This window comes from Ranitomeya imitator, chromosome 3, assembly GCF_032444005.1.
Source record: "Ranitomeya imitator isolate aRanImi1 chromosome 3, aRanImi1.pri, whole genome shotgun sequence".
Taxonomy (NCBI): Eukaryota; Metazoa; Chordata; class Amphibia; order Anura; family Dendrobatidae; genus Ranitomeya; species Ranitomeya imitator.
This window is the reverse complement of record NC_091284.1, coordinates 472621542-472641907: the sequence shown is the minus strand read 5'-3', so window position 1 is coordinate 472641907 and position 20366 is coordinate 472621542. Positions and strand designations below refer to the sequence as shown.

Here is a 20366-nt window from a genome sequence, read left to right as displayed (position 1 = left end):
TTATAAACTTCTGTGAAGCACTTGAGGGTTCAAAGTGCTCACTACACATCTAGATTAGTTCCTTTGGGGGTCTAGTTTCCAAAATGGGGTAATTTGTGGGGGATCTCCAATGTTTAGGCACACAGGGGCTCTCCAAACGCGACATGGTGTCCGCTAATGATTGGAGATAATTTTCCATTTAAAAAGCCAAATGGCGTGCCTTCCCTTCTGAGCCCTGCCGTGCGCCCAAACAGTGGTTTACCCCCACATATGGGGTATCTGCATACTCAGGACAAACTGGACAATAACATTTGTGGTCCAATTTCTCCTATTACCATTGGCAAAATAGGAAATTCCAGGCTAAAAAATCATTTTTGAGAAAAGAAAAATTATTTTTTATTTTCATGGCTCTGCATTATAAACTTCTGTGAAGCACCTGGGGGTTTAAAGTGCTCAGTATGCATCTAGATAAGTTCCTTGGGGGGTCTAGTTTCCAAAATGGGGTCACTTGTGGGGGAGCTCCATTGCATAGGCACACAGGGGCTCTCCAAATGCGACATGGTGTCCGCTAACAATTGGAGCTAATTTTCCATTCAAAAAGTTAAAAGGCGCGCCTTCCCTTCCGAGCCCTGCCGTGTGCCCAAACAGTGGTTTACCCCCACATATGAGGTATCGGCGTACTCGGGAGAAATTGCTCAACAAATTTTAGGATCCATTTTATCCTATTGCCCATGTGAAAATGAAAAAATTGAGGCGAAAATAAATTTTTTGTGAAAAAAAAAAGTACTTTTTCATTTTTACGGATCAATTTGTGAAGCACCTGAGGGTTTAAAGTGCTCACTAGGCATCTAGATAAGTTCCTTGGGGGGTCCAGTTTCCAAAATGGGGTCACTTGTGGGGGAGCTCCAATGTTTAAGCACACAGGGTCTCTCCAAACGCGACATGGTGTCCGCTAACGATGGAGATAATTTTTCATTCAAAAAGTCAAATGGCGCTCCTTCCCTTCCGAGCCTTACCATGTGCCCAAACAGTGGTTTACCCCCACATGTGAAGTATCGGTGTACTCAGGAGAAATTGCCAAACAAATTTTAGGATCCATTTTATCCTGTTGTCCATGTGAAAATGAAAAAATTGAGGCTAAAAGAATTTTTTTGTGAAAAAAAAGTACTTTTTCATTTTTACGGATCAATTTGTGAAGCACCTGGGGGTTTAAAGGGCTCACTATGCATCTAGATAAGTTCCTTGGGGCGTCTAGTTTCCAAAATGGGGTCACTTGTGGGGGAGCTCCAATTTTTAGGCACACGGGGGCTCTCCAAATGTGACATGGTGTCCGCTAAAGAGTGCAGCCAATTTTTCATTCAAAAAGTCAAATGGCGCTCCTTCCCTTCCAAGCCCTGCCGTGCGCCCAAACAGTGGTTTACCCCCACATATGAGGTATCAGCGTACTCAGGACAAATTGGACAACAACGTACGTGGTTCAGTTTCTCCTTTTACCATTGGGAAAATAAAAAAATTGTTGCTGAAAAATCATTTTTGTGACTAAAAAGTTAAATGTTCATTTTTTCCTTCCATGTTGCTTCTGCTGCTGTGAAGCACCTGAAGGGTTAATAAACTTCTTGAATGTGGTTTTGTGCACCTTGAGGGGTGCAGTTTTTAGAATGGTGTCACTTTTGGGTATTTTCAGCCATATAGACCCCTCAAACTGACTTCAAATGTGAGGTGGTCCCTAAAAAAAATGGTTTTGTAAATTTCGTTGTAAAAATGAGAAATCGCTGGTCAAATTTTAACCCTTATAACTTCCTAGCAAAAAAAAATTTTGTTTCCAAAATTGTGCTGATGTAAAGTAGACGTGTGGGAAATGTTATTTATTAACTATTTTGTGTCACATAACTCTCTGGTTTAACAGAATAAAAATTCAAAATGTGAAAATTGCAAAATTTTCAAAATTTTCGCCAAATTTCCGTTTTTATCACAAATAAACACAGAATTTATTGACCTAAATTTACCACTAACATGAAGCCCAATATGTCACGAAAAAACAATCTCAGAACCGCTAGGATCCATTGAAGCGTTCCTGAGTTATTACCTCATGAAGGGACACTGGTCAGAATTGCAAAAAACGGCAAGGTCTTTAAGGTCAAAATAGGCTGGGTCATGAAGGGGTTAATATGCGGTTATTAGTCATTTAGGACTTATGTTATCATGTTTTTGCACTTTATTAATATGCTGACCACATAGGTCATGGATTTTTGCACTTTGTTGATATGCGGGCCACATAGGTCAGTGATTTTTGCACTTTATTAATATGCTGTACACATATAGTATTTTTGATATCTCAAAAGGGTGTGACACATTCCCATATATTATTCCAGCTTTCTTTAATTCTACATTATTTTAGCACATATTAATTTTACAGGGGCCTGTGCTGTCTATAATTTGACTCCTTTTTATTCAAAGACATCTAACATGTACAGACTTTTAATGTTTTTGTGTAAAATCGCGGGCAGACAGGCACGAACACACACACACACACACACACACACAACACAGAACCCACACACAACAAACACACAGAACCCACACACACAACACATACAACACACACAAGAAATAGACATTTAGGACTTATTTATGATTAATATGCGATTATTAGTCATTTAGGACTTGTTATCATGTTTTTGCACTTTATTAATATGCGGTTATTAGTCATTTAGGACTTATGTTATCATGTTTTTGCACTTTATTAATATGCTGACCACATAGGTCAGGGATTTTTTGTACTTTATTAATATGCGGGCCACAAACACTTCTGCACCCACGGGCGCTTCTCAGCCAACCATGCATCCGGTACTCATCAGGCACTGTGAAATAATGCAAAAATACATCTGTGTGCGGCTGTCGGCATCAACATTTTGCTATTATAAGTTTATGGTTCTGTAAAGAACACGCAACACATACAGAACTCACACACACACACACACAAATACACACAACACACAACACGCACATATTATGAAAAATGACAATCATTGTATGTGATTTAAAAGACTTTAGTTAGATTTATCAGGGGTGATTTAGTTTGAAAGCACGCAGCTCCTCGGTAATGTCTGGTGTTGGACATGCATTTAACAGTCTTTCATATGTATCGCAGAAAGATTTTAGTTCCATCTGTGCGAGTTTGCTTTGAGCGTACTGCGCAGACATGTCAGTAAACATTTTGACATGGTCAGCATCCCACGAAGGACGACCTGTGTAAGGTGTATGTACAGCAACTTTTTGCTTTCTACCTACACGGCGCCGGGATACGGCGCGTTTCTTTAGAGGTAATACAGGGGCAAAAACGCTAGAAGAGCCTGCAAGAGCAGTATCTGCAGATTGCACAGTCTGGCACACAGGTATATTGAGGGGCTCTATGGGTGACCACATACCCTCGGAGAGCTGTTCAATTTCTCTGTTTTCAGGAGTAACTTGTGGTATGGCGTCTGTGCTATTGGCGGGCCGAGTTATGCGGGGCCTAGCGTTCTGCGCTGCACGTTTCTCTCTTGAAACGTTCGTATATTTCTGATGTGAAATCTTGGGGCTTGGATTCCCGGGTTGTTTTGGTGCCGCGTAGCATTCATCACGATCCACAACACAGATGGGCGAAAGAGATGTTGTTCGCACCGCCGTATTAGCTCTTTGTGGTTGATTCTCTTCAGCGCCGTAATTACGCCGGTGCAAAACTCGTTGCTGAAGAGGCGACGTATCTAAAAGAAAAGATACAAGTGGCGGTTAGCCGCGAAACGGCGCAAAATTGGAAAAGCTAAACGGCGACGCATAGCTATGATCATGCGTAATATTTGAAAAGTTAATGGGGACAGGTACCCATGAAATCATTGTAACAATATTTACATAAACCTGTATAGAGCAGTCCAGATATATACTTACAAATATGAAGCGGGAATTGTCCCACAACAGCTCCTGGTTTAACGGGCGGCGCGATGCTCAAACTCGCAGAGGCGGGAATATTCTCTTTTTCAAGCTGTATTTTCCGAGCAACTAGATTAGCTGGTGTAAGTAAAAATATAACGATTAGCGAACACAGAATTGATTTTCTTCACAAAACTGCAGCGTTGAGACGGATATATATATATATATATATATATATATATATATATATATATATATATTCAAAAATGAATTTTCTGACAGTTAGCTAGCAGCTGTAAGTAAATATGAGTATTACACAAAAGTGAGAATCGACTGTATTTCAAGTGAACAGATACCTTTTCTATTCTTGAAACACCGGCGTAACGAGCCGCCGCGTCTTTTAGGCGCATCGGGTTTCGCTGAAGTTGCAGGGTTCTTGACATCTATGATCTCCACGTCTGAACCCAGCGTATCGCGTGGTTCGGGAACACACCAGTTTTCAGGCATATCGTCAGATGTCTCCGTGTCAGTATCTGTATGAGAAATTGCGCGTAGTTCGTGTTTACATACAAAGGATTAAAGCAACTGATATAGTATAATATAGTTTTACGGTATAAACATATTTGCGGTGTAAATTAATATAGCAAGACTTATGCCGCTATATATTAATAATTCAGTATTATATTGGTGGCTACCGCTATTATTTGTTTTATTAATTTAATCATATATTTATTATGACATAATTTGTGTAATACAATAGTTAATAGATGCTATAGTTTTATGCCATAAACAGTATATATTAACATAGATAATATATATATATATATATATATATTTAGCTTTCTTACATGTGATACATGAAAGATAAATATCTTTGTACCGTGTTACAATGACATTTTTCCCTATCTAAAAGCAAAAAGGTGCTCCTAATTACCCATGATGAGGTGAAGAGCAGGCCCATTATCGGCTAGCGGCTCCACGGCTTCAATGCGCTCATAATTCTGCGTTATGAAATTATTGCGCCAATCGGGCGACATACACGGCTCTTAAATAAGAAAGAATGCGTGAATATATAATTAATATAATTTACTTATAATATAATGACACAATCAGAATGAGTCAATACTCTGTACATTATACGCGTATAATACCTAATTGTGTGCTTGCAAGAAGGGGGCTGCATTGCTCGCGAGGGTATTGGGCTTCCATCTTAAATAAATAGGGGATAAGTTTTATCTATAACTGCTCCGCCAATAAATACAGTTTAAAACTACGTTACAAAAATATGCGTTACAGGCATTGATAATATTAGACCGCAAATAAAACAGTAAACACTTACTTTTCAGAGAGTAGCGCAACTGTTCAGAGAGAAATTACCACCCACCGTGAACACACCTACAGGAAAACCGCATTATACGGCACCCGTGACTAATTGCTAGCACATGTCAGCTAACAATGGTGGTTATGGCCCAGCCATAAGCCTTTCTATATTAATTATGTCCCACAAATATGGCTTATACAGTAAAAACTATATTATACATCGCTACTAAATATGCAGTTAGCTTCCAGTTTAACACTAACTTATTAAACAAATAACATCCTTAATTATGGTTTAGAGATGCATAGTTAAATATAATTAAGCATTTGCGAATAATAAGACAAGTGTCTTATATACTTACATTTAGAATAGTCCTTCTTTTAGCCTAGTCTGGCTTCTGGTGGATGTCTGTTGTACTGTAGTGGGACAGTCAGCTGTATTTATCCTGAGTGTCAGAAAGCAACTCAGCTGTTAACACCCAGAAACACACCCAGTTATGCCACATCACACGCCTTCTGTTAACACCCAGAACACAGTCATACATGCAATTAATGCATGTATTAACTCAGTATTATACGCGTATAATGTACAGAGTATTGACTCATTCTGATTGTGTCATTATATTATAAGTAAATTATATTAATTATATATTCATGCATTCTTTCTTATTTAAGAGCCGTGTATGTCGCCCGATTGGCGCAATAATTTCATAACGCAGAATTATGAGCGCATTGAAGCCGTGGAGCCGCTAGCCGATAATGGGCCTGCTCTTCACCTCATCATGGGTAATTAGGAGCACCTTTTTGCTTTTAGATAGGGAAAAATGTCATTGTAACACGGTACAAAGATATTTATCTTTCATGTATCACATGTAAGAAAGCTAAATATATATATATATATATATATATATATATATATATATATATTATCTATGTTAATATATACTGTTTATGGCATAAAACTATAGCATCTATTAACTATTGTATTACACAAATTATGTCATAATAAATATATGATTAAATTAATAAAACAAATAATAGCGGTAGCCACCAATATAATACTGAATTATTAATATATAGCGGCATAAGTCTTGCTATATTAATTTACACCGCAAATATGTTTATACCGTAAAACTATATTATACTATATCAGTTGCTTTAATCCTTTGTATGTAAACACGAACTATGCGCAATTTCTCATACAGATACTGACACGGAGACATCTGACGATATGCCTGAAAACTGGTGTGTTCCCGAACCACGCGATACGCTGGGTTCAGACGTGGAGATCATAGATGTCAAGAACCCTGCAACTTCAGCGAAACCCGATGCGCCTAAAAGACGCGGCAGCTCGTTACGCCGGTGTTTCAAGAATAGAAAAGGTATCTGTTCACTTGAAATACAGTCGATTCTCACTTTTGTGTAATACTCATATTTACTTACAGCTGCTAGCTAACTGTCAGAAAATTCATTTTTGAATATATATATATATATATATATATATATATCCGTCTCAACGCTGCAGTTTTGTGTAGAAAATCAATTCTGTGTTCGCTAATCGTTATATTTTTACTTACACCAGCTAATCTAGTTGCCCGGAAAATACAGCTTGAAAAAGAGAATATTCCCGCCTCTGCGAGTTTGAGCATCGCGCCGCCCGTTAAACCAGGAGCTGTTGTGGGACAATTCCCGCTTCATATTTGTAAGTATATATCTGGACTGCTCTATACAGGTTTATGTAAATATTGTTACAATGATTTCATGGGTACCTGTCCCCATTAACTTTTCAAATATTACGCATGATCATAGCTATGCGTCGCCGTTTAGCTTTTCCAATTTTGCGCCGTTTCGCGGCTAACCGCCACTTGTATCTTTTCTTTTAGATACGTCGCCTCTTCAGCAACGAGTTTTGCACCGGCGTAATTACAGCGCTGAAGAGAATCAACCACAAAGAGCTAATACGGCGGTGCGAACAACATCTCTTTCGCCCATCTGTGTTGTGGATCGTGATGAATGCTACGCGGCACCAAAACAACCCGGGAATCCAAGCCCCAAGATTTCACATCAGAAATATACGAACGTTTCAAGAGAGAAACGTGCAGCGCAGAACGCTAGGCCCCGCATAACTCGGCCCGCCAATAGCACAGACGCCATACCACAAGTTACTCCTGAAAACAGAGAAATTGAACAGCTCTCCGAGGGTATGTGGTCACCCATAGAGCCCCTCAATATACCTGTGTGCCAGACTGTGCAATCTGCAGATACTGCTCTTGCAGGCTCTTCTAGCGTTTTTGCCCCTGTATTACCTCTAAAGAAACGCGCCGTATCCCGGCGCCGTGTAGGTAGAAAGCAAAAAGTTGCTGTACATACACCTTACACAGGTCGTCCTTCGTGGGATGCTGACCATGTCAAAATGTTTACTGACATGTCTGCGCAGTACGCTCAAAGCAAACTCGCACAGATGGAACTAAAATCTTTCTGCGATACATATGAAAGACTGTTAAATGCATGTCCAACACCAGACATTACCGAGGAGCTGCGTGCTTTCAAACTAAATCACCCCTGATAAATCTAACTAAAGTCTTTTAAATCACATACAATGATTGTCATTTTTCATAATATGTGCGTGTTGTGTGTTGTGTGTATTTGTGTGTGTGTGTGTGTGAGTTCTGTATGTGTTGCGTGTTCTTTACAGAACCATAAACTTATAATAGCAAAATGTTGATGCCGACAGCCGCACACAGATGTATTTTTGCATTATTTCACAGTGCCTGATGAGTACCGGATGCATGGTTGGCTGAGAAGCGCCCGTGGGTGCAGAAGTGTTTGTGGCCCGCATATTAATAAAGTACAAAAAATCCCTGACCTATGTGGTCAGCATATTAATAAAGTGCAAAAACATGATAACATAAGTCCTAAATGACTAATAACCGCATATTAATAAAGTGCAAAAACATGATAACATAAGTCCTAAATGACTAATAATCGCATATTAATCATAAATAAGTCCTAAATGTCTATTTCTTGTGTGTGTTGTATGTGTTGTGTGTGTGGGTTCTGTGTGTTTGTTGTGTGTGGGTTCTGTGTTGTGTGTGTGTGTGTGTTCGTGCCTGTCTGCCCGCGATTTTACACAAAAACATTAAAAGTCTGTATATGTTAGATGTCTTTGAATAAAAATGAGTCAAATTATAGACAGCACAGGCCCCTGTAAAATTAATATGTGCTAAAATAATGTAGAATTAAAGAAAGCTGGAATAATATATGGGAATGTGTCACACCCTTTTGAGATATCAAAAATACTATATGTGTACAGCATATTAATAAAGTGCAAAAATCACTGACCTATGTGGTCAGCATATTAATAAAGTGCAAAAACATGATAACATAAGTCCTAAATGACTAATAACCGCATATTAATAAAGTGCAAAAAATCCCTGACCTATGACAAAAAGCTAATATAATATAAACCAAAGATATAAAAAGAATGCTGAATTTTTACTAAACAGGTTGCTGCAGAATAAAAATGTCACAGCATGGAATAATAATGCTGAATTTATTTTATTTATTTATTTATTTTTTTAAACATCATTTTTATTGGTTGTTTTTTTTTTTTTTAAACAAATAAGTACAATACATATTGCAAGTGTTACTTTAAATTATTACACAGAAATAAAACACTCGTTAATCTTTATAACACAAATAATATTAACATGTCCCCTAATGTCCACATCTAAGGCCGGCGTCACACACAGCGTAAAACAATACGGTCCGTATATTACGGCCGTAATACGCTGAAAAGTCCCCAAAAAAATGGTCCGTTGCTCCTCCGTAGGCAGGCTGTGTCAGCGTTTTTTGCGCATGGCATCCTCCGTATGTAATCCGTATGGCATCCGTACTGCGTGGTTTTCTCGCAGGCTTGCAAAACCAACATACCGCTATAGAAGTGATCCATGTGTCCCAAAAAGAAAAGAATATATATATATATATATATATGTCAGTAGACACATATATGTATATATATTAATACTTATTCCAGCGCTATACAGCTTGAAAGCCGGTAATTCAATTACCGGCTTTTTCTTTCTCCTTCATAAAACCCGACATGATTTGAGACATGGTTTACATACAGTAAACCATGTCTTCTCTCCATTTTTTTTGCAGATTCCACACTACTAATGTCAGTAGTGTGTATCTGCAAAATTTGGCCGTTCTAGCTCTTAAAATAAAGGGTTAACTGGCGGAAAAAATTGGCGTGGGCTCCCGCGCAATTTTCTCCGCCAGAGTAGTAAAGCCAGTGACTGAGGGCAGATATTAATAGCCTGGAGAGGGTCCACGGTTATTGGCCCCCCCCTGGCTAAAAATATCTGCCCCCAGCCACCCCAGAACAGGCACATCTGGAAGATGCGCCTATTCTGGCACTTGGCCACTCTCTTCCCATTCCCGTGTAGCGGTGGGATATGGGGTAATGAAGGGTTAATGCCACCTTGCTATTGTAAGGTGACATTAAGCCTAATTAATAATGGAGAGGCGTCAATTATGACACCTATCCATTATTAATCCAATTGTAGTGAAGGGTTAAATAAAACACAAACACATTCTTTAAAATTATTTTAATGAAATAAAAACAATGGTTGTTGTAGTATTTTATTCAACGCCCAATCCAGTCACTGAAGACCCTCGTTCTGTGAGTAAAGAAACATAATAAACCAACAATATACTTACCCTCCGCAGATCTGTAACGTCCAACGATGTAAATCCTTCTGAAGGGGTTAAAACATTTTGCAGCAAGGAGCTGTGCTAATGCAGGCTGCTCCTCGCTGCAAAACCCCAGGGAATGAGGCTAAAAATAGATCAATGATCTATATTTAGCATCATTTGCGGTGAGGCGCCCTCTGCTGGCTGTTCATAGATCGTGGGAAATTACCTAGAAAGCTCCCTGGCTCCCTGGCTTTCTAGGTAATTTCCCACGATCTATGAACAGCCAGCAGAGGGCGCCTCACCGCAAATGATGCTAAATATAGATCATTGATCTATTTTTAGCCTCATTCCCTGGGGTTTTGCAGCGAGGAGCAGCCTGCATTAGCACAGCTCCTTGCTGCAAAATGTTTTAACCCCTTCAGAAGGATTTACATCGTTGGACGTTACAGATCTGCGGAGGGTAAGTATATTGTTGGTTTATTATGTTTCTTTACTCACAGAACGAGGGTCTTCAGTGACTGGATTGGGCGTTGAATAAAATACTACAACAACCATTGTTTTTATTTCATTAAAATAATTTTAAAGAATGTGTTTGTGTTTTATTTAACCCTTCACTACAATTGGATTAATAATGGATAGGTGTCATAATTGACGCCTCTCCATTATTAATTAGGCTTAATGTCACCTTACAATAGCAAGGTGGCATTAACCCTTCATTACCCCATATCCCACCGCTACACGGGAATGGGAAGAGAGTGGCCAAGTGCCAGAATAGGCGCATCTTCCAGATGTGCCTGTTCTGGGGTGGCTGGGGGCAGATATTTTTAGCCAGGGGGGGGCCAATAACCGTGGACCCTCTCCAGGCTATTAATATCTGCCCTCAGTCACTGGCTTTACTACTCTGGCGGAGAAAATTGCGCGGGAGCCCACGCCAATTTTTTCCGCCAGTTAACCCTTTATTTTAAGAGCTAGAACGGCCAAATTTTGCAGATACACACTACTGACATTAGTAGTGTGGAATCTGCAAAAAAATGGAGAGAAGACATGGTTTACTGTATGTAAACCATGTCTCAAATCATGTCGGGTTTTATGAAGGAGAAAGAAAAAGCCGGTAATTGAATTACCGGCTTTCAAGCTGTATAGCGCTGGAATAAATATTAATATATATACATATATGTGTCTCACTGACATATATATATATATATATATACCTATTCTATGTGTACACATTTATTATATCTATTGGACTGGAAGCTGTCAGTGTGATTTTACTGTACACCGCACTGAATTACCGGCTTTTCTCTCTAACAGCGCTGCGTATTTCTCGCAAGTCACACTGCTTGTCCGTGTGTAATCCGTATTTTTCACGCTTCCATACTTTCATTGGCGTATTTCTTGCGCAGTACGGTGACAAACGCAGCATGCTGCGATTTTGTACGGCCGTAGAAAGCCGTATAATACTGATCAGTAAAATACGGCAAATAGGAGCAGGGGCATAGAGAATAATTGTGCCGTATTTTTTGCGAGTTTTACGGACGTAGATTCTGCGCTCTTACGTCCGTAAAACTCGCATGTGTGACGGCGGCCTAACCCACTTCAATGATTGGAGTCCGACAATCAAATCTAGAACATACACCAACTGATGCCTTTATCATGTGACAAATTTTAATTTATCCAAACTACCACTTAAATCTTCTAACAAATACCAATCTGAATTAACAAAGGGCCTCATTATCTCTTGAATTTCCCCTGTCGACAATAGGGATTCTATGAACACTCTCCATTTTTTGAAAAATCTTTTCGTCATCTTATCTTTATCCCTTTCTGCTTCTCTTTTTTCTAAATATAGGACAGCCATTAGTCCTGCTTTAATCTCTTTTATCCCTGGGAGTAAACTAGCCAACCAATATTGCAAAATTAAACGTTTTGTCACCAAAGCAATAGTATGGAACAGATCATGTAACTGTCCCCCTCTTGTTTTGCCTGTCGTATAATGAAACAACCAGCACATCGGGCTAGAGTCTACCCAAATCCCACACATCTGTAGATACATATCTTGAACCATGGTCCAAAGCTCTTGTGTCTTGGGACACGACCACATGCCATGCTCCATATCTGTTCTTGATGCGCTACATTTGGGGCAACTCATCTGCCTATCAGAGTTCTGTGGAGTTGGCGGTATATTAAAGCCACATATTATTTTATGCATTATTCTAAATTGGCTATCCCTCCATTGCTCATTTATGATATGTTCCCTTACCAATTTCCATCCATGTAGTATTTTATGCTCAAGTTCTTCATCTTGCATGAATTTTTCCCATTTGCAAAACACTTTGTCTGACCCTGATGGTCGTAATACATCTCTCAACGACCCATATATCGAGGAGATCGATATTTCCTTAATGTCTTTAGTGACTAAGTCTCCCCACACATCTGAGTCAACCTCCTTCCTTACATCTTGTAAGAGATCTAGTACATAATGCTTCAGTTGACTATATAGCATCAAATGGAATCCCGGTAGCTCATATTTGTCTAATACCTCAGATCCCGTCAGCCACCGACCTTCCTGTAAATGTAGTAAATCTTCTAGTGTCTGTACTCCTTTTCTAGACCATTCTATGAATAATTTATTTTCCCTTCCCAATTTAAAGGCTGGAAATGACCAAGGATTCAGGTGCTTTGACACTCTCCATGACATTTTCAGTTTTTTCCTTACTGCTTTCCATGTAGCAATAGTTACAAATAACCGAGTGTTTAATATTTGGTGGTAAGTATGACAGTGGCGTGTGAAGCAATGCTGTCAAATCCCATGAGCCACAAAATTCCGTTTCTAGTGTATAATCTGTATAGCGTCCTGTCTTTTTAATCCAATCAACTACATTCCTCATAAGGCACGAGAGATTATACCCTCTAATATTCGGCAACCCTACTCCTCCTCCCTCTTTTGGACGCATTAGTGTTCTCATAACAAGTCTCGCTTTTCTCCCCCTCCAAATAAATTTAGAGAAAGCCCTATTCAATTTGAGAACATCGACGTGTCGGATTAGCATTGGAATAGTCTGCATTGGATATAATAATCTCGCAAAGCTTGTCATCTTAATTAGATGACAGCGGCCTAGTAGTGAGAGGGGTAGATTTCCCCATCTTTCCAATTCTTTCTCTATTTTGTCAATAATAGGCTTATAATTTAGGTCATATATTTGTTTCGGCGAACTTCCCAAATGTATTCCCAAATATTTTACAGATGCTGTCGCTTTCGGGATGCCCATTATATTATTTCCCTGACCACGTTTCACATTATTTCTCATGAACAGAATTTCACATTTAGTCTTGTTTAATCGAAAGCCCGAGAATTCCCCAAATTTTTCAATCTCTAATAGTAACCTAGGGAGATCTTCTTCTGGATTTCTCATGAACAAAATTATGTCATCTGCAAACAAAGCAGTTTTGACCACCTCCTTTCCCACCTTTATCCCCTTGTAAGAGCTATGATCAGTTAGGTACCTTGACAAGGGTTCGATTGCTAGATTAAACAACAAAGGAGATAAAGGGCATCCCTGCCTTGTTCCCTTCTTCAGCTCAAAGGCATCGGAAAGAAACCCCGTTGTATATACCTTTGCCTTGGGGTTATGGTACAACACCTCCAGAAATTGCCTAAATGGGCCTACTAGGTTTATTTTGTCTAGTACTTGACCCAGCCATGGCCACCTCACATTATCGAATGCTTTTTCTGCATCTAATGTGACCATTGCTGGATCCTCCCCCTTTTCCAATTGTTTGTTCCTAACCATGTCTAACAACAACATGGCTTTTCTTATATTAGCAACGGCTGACCTTCCCTTTACAAAGCCTGTTTGATGTTTCGATATTAATCTTGGCAGTATTTTAGCCAACCTATCTGCCATAATTTTTGAGAGGAGTTTGACATCTTGATTTATCAGTGATATCGGTCTATAACCCGAGGGGTCCTCTAAGTCTTTCCCTCCCTTTGGGAGAAGTTTTATGTAAGCCGTATTCATAACTTCTGACATAGTTTCTCCTTGTAAAATACGATTATATAAATCTTTAAGTGTGGGAGTTATTTGCTCACTCATTGCTTTATAGAAAGAACCATTAAATCCATCGGGTCCAGGTGCCTTATTGGCTCCCATCCCCTTTATTGCCATACTAATTTCTTCTTCCGTAATGCATCCATTCAATTCTTGTAGTTCCTCATCTGTCAATCCGGGAATTTTAATTTTGTCAAGCCATACATCCCCAGCTACGTCCTGTCGTCCCTCCTCTTTGTACAACTTAGTGTAAAATTTGCCCAATTCCTTATTTATATCTTTGGGGTCCATCAGGCGTTGCCCTCTTGAGTCTCTAATTGCCATTATAGATGCATAAGCATATCTTCCCCTAGCTAGATTAGCCAATATTTTCCCTGCTTTATCCCCATATCTATTCAACTCTATTTCCAAGTTACTTTTATATAATTGTTCCCTTTTTTCCGCCCACTCTTCAAAATTTTTTTTTGGCTCGTATCCAATTATTTTTATCCTCATCTAACAGTGAGTTTTTATACGTTATATACGTGGTCCTAACTTCACTGCTTGCCATTAAGAACTGGTCTTTTATGCGCTTCTTTAATCTCTGTGTGTGAGCTATAATGTTTCCCCTTAGTACCGCCTTTGCAGTTTCCCAATATAATCTAGAATTTGATTTATGTTCTCCGTTATGAGATGCAAATTCCGTCCAACATTCCCTCATCCGTTTCACAAAATCATGATCTTTTGTCATGGTCTCTGGGAAACGCCATAAATAGTCTGTCCCTTTCCGATGTGTGTCAGCCAAATCTAGAGTAACAGGGCTATGATCCGAGATCACCATGTCCTCAATATTAGTATCTAGCATTTTATGTAATACCTTGTCTGAAATAAAGAACATGTCTAATCTTGACCATGTCTTGTGTGCGTGAGAGTAATGTGTGTACTCCCGATCCATAGGATGTGTTGTTCTCCACGCGTCTTTCAGCTGCCAATTCATTATCATGTCTTCTAAATAGCCTTTTTTCCCTGTAAGTCTACTTCCACCACCTAAACTCAGTCTCATTAAACTCCCCTGTCTGTCTTCCTCCTCCCTAAGCACTTCGTTACAGTCTCCTCCTATAATTATGTTGTCACTATTGTCAGTCAGCACTTTATTCTGTAGAGACATAAAGAATTTCTTTTGGTTTGCGTTAGGAGCATATATGTTATATAAACTAATACTGTCATTGTGTATCTGGAGTTTCAAATGAATCAACCTGCCCTCCTGGTCCGTTTCTGCAGATGTTACTTTATGCGCCAGCGCTTTATGTATAAGTATTAAGACCCCCGCTTTCCTATCTAATGAACTAGAGCCATAGACTTCACCCACCCATAACTTCTTCATCCTAAAAAAATCTTCTTTATCCAGATGTGTCTCTTGAAGCAAGGCTATATCTACTTTTAATCTTTTCAGGTGACGGAGTATCATCAGCCTTTTGTTCGGTGAACGCAGCCCTTTTATATTCCAAGTTATTAACCTAACCATTTTTGACTACAAAGCATTTTCTTCTGCGAGATCTAGTGGAGCTCTTCCCGTTCGGATATGATCTGTCAAACAATGTCATCACAGCTGGTAGTAAGCTTATTAGTATATTAGAAGTGGACTCATGAACATTTACTTCCCTCCCTCCCCTTCTTTCTCTCCCTCCCCCCCCTCCCCCTCCCCACACATTAACCTCTTCATTGACTTCTCTTTTTTCCGCCATTAACTAAACCAAACCAAACCGATCAGTCTCCCGTCCGCCTACTTTTTTTTTTAAAATTTAATAATAACATCTAATGTTATATACATTTAATACCTGAGCCCTGAACTTCTTGCAACCCTGAAACTTCAAAAACATAAAGCGCCTTATATTTTTCCTAAATTCTCATAGACATTTTGGCGTTTTCAATATCTATAGCAGTAACAGTTTCCTTCCACCTCTCCCACGTTGAAACTAGAGGGATATAAGGCTCTCCCCCCCCCCCCCTCAAAAATCTCCTCATTCAAGATTAACATTTACGAGGTAAATCTCCCCTAAAAGGGGTTTTAGTATGAAACATAGTAATATATTCAATTTGAACATTATGTATCCACCCGATGTGTGAATCAAAACTGTTCATCAATGTCCAAATTTCACATAAGTCTCTCTTTTGCGAAAATCACTCAGTACCAGTAAAACCGGAAGTCGCAGATTTTCTACCAGCTGCCACGTGATGAGATCATCACCCCAGATTCTCTATTCGGTCTTGTTGTACCTGTAAAAAGTGAGAGAGAGAGAGAGAGAAGAGAAAAAAAAAAAAAAAAAATATATAATAATAGGGGGAGGTTTTCGGAGACACTCTCCACCACCATCTTCATATTCATATTGCCGTGTGAGAGATTCCAGCTTTAGCTGAACACTTTTGCTGATCATAAAAGCCGCCTCTCAATTGTTGATTATTCCTTTGACGACTTGTCTTGCCTGGTTCTTTTTAAATGATCTTGTCACAGGGGTTCTCTGTTCTTTAGCCGTTGTATTTTTCCCACTATCTCTCTCTGTCAGTATCTCCGATCGCAGTCTATAAGGGCCGGTCATCTCCCTCACTTCTTCAGCTTCATCTCCCACTACCTCTCTCGGGGGACTTCCAATGCCTGATGAGGGTTGACCAGATGCTGATCGTTGCTGGGATATATATCCCATGGCCTCCTTGGGGTCTGTATATGAACACATCATGCCCTCTCTTGTTTTAAATCGCAAAGTTGCTGGGTAACTTAGTTGGAATCTGATATTGCGTCTGAACAGCAGAGTACATATTTCGCTGAATGCCCTCCTTTTTCGTGTCACCTCAGCCGAAAAGTCTCCAAACAACAGAATTTTATGTCCCTGGATTGTCAGTGGTCCTCGTCTCCCTTTATAAGCCCTGAGTATTTCCTCCTTATCTTTGAAATTCAGGTACTTTGCCACTGACTGACGTGGTCTCTGTGTTTCCTTGTTGTTTTGCTTATTTCTGCCTCCACCAGGTTCTGGAGACTCTCTGGGGGGGCCTATCCTGTGAGCACGCTCTACTCTGCATTTATATGGTATTCCCAACTCCTTTGGCAATTCCACCTCAAAGATGTCATTTAGCTGCTGCGTAGTTATTGACTCTGGGAGACCTATTAATTTCAGGTTATTTCTGCGGGACCTGTTTTCCAAATCCTCTAGTTTATCCATAGTGTATGAGGACTGTTTCTTTAAATCATTAACTTGTTTCTCTAGCTGATTAACTTTGTCTTCAGCCTCAGATATCCTTTGCTCTGCCTCTTGTAATTGCTTTTCCTGGTGAATCACCTTATTCTGCAGATCCTTAGTGGTAGCTTGTATCATGTCAGCTACAGCCTGTTTAAAGTCCTCAGCCAGATAAAGTGCCATTTCTTTTGCCAACTGCTTAAAGTTTAGTGGGCTATGGGCCTGTAGCTGCTTTTCTAATGTGTCTCCCAGCTCTGCAGTATTTTGTTGGCTATAGCTCTCTTCTATCGCTGGGGACTCCTTCCCCTGTTCTATCTCTCCCAGCATCTGACCTGTCTGTGACTCCGCCGCCATTGTCTCTTTCCCGCTCTGTAGGTCTCCTCCGTTCTCTTCATCCTCCTGCTCTTTCCCCGTGCCTCTGATAACAAAGCGGTCCATGTTGTGACAGCTTTACGATCCGTCCTGAGACTCCCCCGATGTCTGGTTTGTGTCAGGGCTCTGTGTAATTGCAAGATTGCTGCGGAGGTAACAGGAGCTCCTTCACACACGTCTGCACATGGCGGCGCCGGAACCGGAAGTCTGAATTTATTTTCAAAGGATATTAGTAAGGCCGCGAACCAATAAATGATTTTACAATATTGTGTTATAAATCCCTTATAAATGAGAATGTGTTATAAATATCATATAAAAGTTGTGAAATTAATGTGTGATAAAATAATGTAGAATTAAAGAACGCTGGAATAATATCTGCGGATGCGGCAGCGCTAAAAGCTGTACATTTGTTTCTTACGTGTTTTGGTGCAGCCAAGAAGATTTTTTTATGCAGATTTTATATAAAATGCGGGCGAAAATAGTTAATATTGGTGTATTTTCATACACTTATCAAAACTTTGGGTTTCTACATAATTTTCTATTTATATGGACTAATTAGCATTACTATTCAGTTGCATTCTGAGATATATATATATTAATGTACACTCTGCACGCCATTATGCCTGAACAAAACAGAAATGTAGATTTTTTTGCGAATTTATTAAAAAGAAAAACTGAAATATCACACGGACATAAGTATTCAGACCCTTTGCACAGTATTGAGTGCAATATTACACTCAGTCATGCCGGCGATCTGCAGTAATTCAATATAAAATGGCTATTTTCATCATGTGATAAAATAATGCAGAATTAATGTTCATCGTGTCGTTATCAGATACCGCAAAGATGCATTTGTCAGCATCATGCTGTTAGCTAACTTAAAATTTGAGATCCTGTTTTATTGTGAGAAATAAAATTTATATTCGTATAAAACACACTGCTTCTTACTTGCTTGTGTTGTAACATTGGGGAGCCAAATTTACGCCTAAAATAGCACAAATAGTTAATATTGGTGTATTTTCATACACTTATCAAAACTTTGGGTTTCTACATAATTTTCTATTTATATGGACTAATTAGCATTACTATTCAGTTGCATTCTGAGATATATATATTAATGTACACTCTGCACGCCATCATGCCTGAACAAAACAGAAATGTAGATTTTTTTGCGACTTTATTAAAAAGAAAAACTGAAATATCACACGGACATAAGTATTCAGACCCTTTGCACAGTATTGAGTGCAATATTACACTCAGTCATGCCGGCGATCTGCAGTAATTCAATATAAAATGGCTATTTTCATCATGTGATAAAATAATGCAGAATTAATGTTCATCGTGTCGTTATCAGATACCGCAAAGATGCATTTGTCAGCATCATGCTGTTAGCTAACTTAAAATTTGAGATGCTGTTTTATTGTGAGAAATAAAATTTATATTCGTATAAAACACACTGCTTCTTACTTGCTTGTGTTGTAACATTGGGGAGCCAAATTTACGCCTAAAATAGCACAAATAGTTAATATTGGTGTATTTTCATACACTTATCAAAACTTTGGGTTTCTACATAATTTTCATTTTAATGAACATAGCACGCTGTATGTAGTTGTACAGATCCTAGGATATAATTACCGTATATACCATAACACCTACAGGCAGCTGCCGTGAGAAAGCTAATACAAAAAAAAAAAAAAAAAAAAAATAACCTCAGATAACATCTACAGGACACAATAACTTTTCTTTAAACCTCTGCCCCGCAGATAACATCTACAGGTACAAATGTGTTATAAAACAAAGTTCTGCTTCACAAAGATCACCAAACAGCATGAATTTGTACAAAAATATGACCCTCAGATAACACAGCTGAAACACAAATAACTTCTCAGATGACAGCTACAGGACACAATAACTTTTCTGTTTGTGAAAATAAACATTTATTGGTAAAGCGATTACAACAGCAATTGACCTAGGCTTTATAAACCTCTGACCCGCAAATAACCCTACCATTTAGTTAATGTTCAGTAGGACCACAAATAAACAGCTTTAAGTTCTGAACTATATGAATACACTGAATAAAACACAGCTTGCAGAATCAAACTCGGGCTACGTATAAAAATATAAAACAAATACGTGTAGAGACACAAATAAACAGCTTGGTGTGTTATAAGTTCTGAACTATATGGATACACTGTGAATAAAATACAGCTTACAGAATCAAACTCGAGCTACGTATAAAAATATAAAACAAATGAGAAAGGTGTTATAAACCACGTGTAAAATAAATACACGACTAGGATATAATTATAAACATGTTATTCCACAAAAATACGGGAATAATATCAAAATGCAACAAATTAAACTATATTAAACGATATCAAAAGGGGGAAATCAAACAAGGAGGGACAGCTGGCTACCAGCCGTCAGACAAGGGGAGGGGAGGGGTTACACACTTTGATACACTTTGATAGGGGCGGGGCACCTGTCAGATTGAGTTTGACGAATCATATGAATTATACACTACTCACATCTCTACAACAACTGTTAAGAGGAGACTTTGTGCAGCAGGCCTTCATGGTAAAATAGCTGCTAGGAAACCACTCCTAAGGACAGGCAACAAGCAGAAGACTTGTTTTGGCTAAAGAACACAAGAAATGGACATTAGACCAGTGGAAATCTATGCTTTGGTCTGATGAGTCCAAATTTGAGATCTTTGGTTCCACATACCGTGTCTTTGTGCGACGCAGAAAAGGTGAACAGATGGACTCTACATGCCTGGTTCCCACTGTGAAGCTTGCAGGAGGAGGTGTGATGGTGTGGGGGTGATTTGCTG

At 39.1% G+C, this 20366-nt stretch overlaps 1 protein-coding gene and 1 long non-coding RNA gene across 3 annotated transcripts in view; one reads left to right on the top strand and one right to left on the bottom strand.

The window, feature by feature from the left end:
* CAMKK1 (calcium/calmodulin dependent protein kinase kinase 1) overlaps window positions 1–20366 on the bottom strand; it is a 641465-nt gene that overhangs the window by 14395 nt on the left and 606704 nt on the right. The window lies entirely within an intron of this gene.
* On the top strand, window positions 5785–6889 carry LOC138672157 (uncharacterized). Its single transcript, XR_011319616.1, has 3 exons — window positions 5785–5991; window positions 6411–6587; window positions 6788–6889. It is a non-coding gene; the product is annotated as an uncharacterized lncRNA (long non-coding RNA).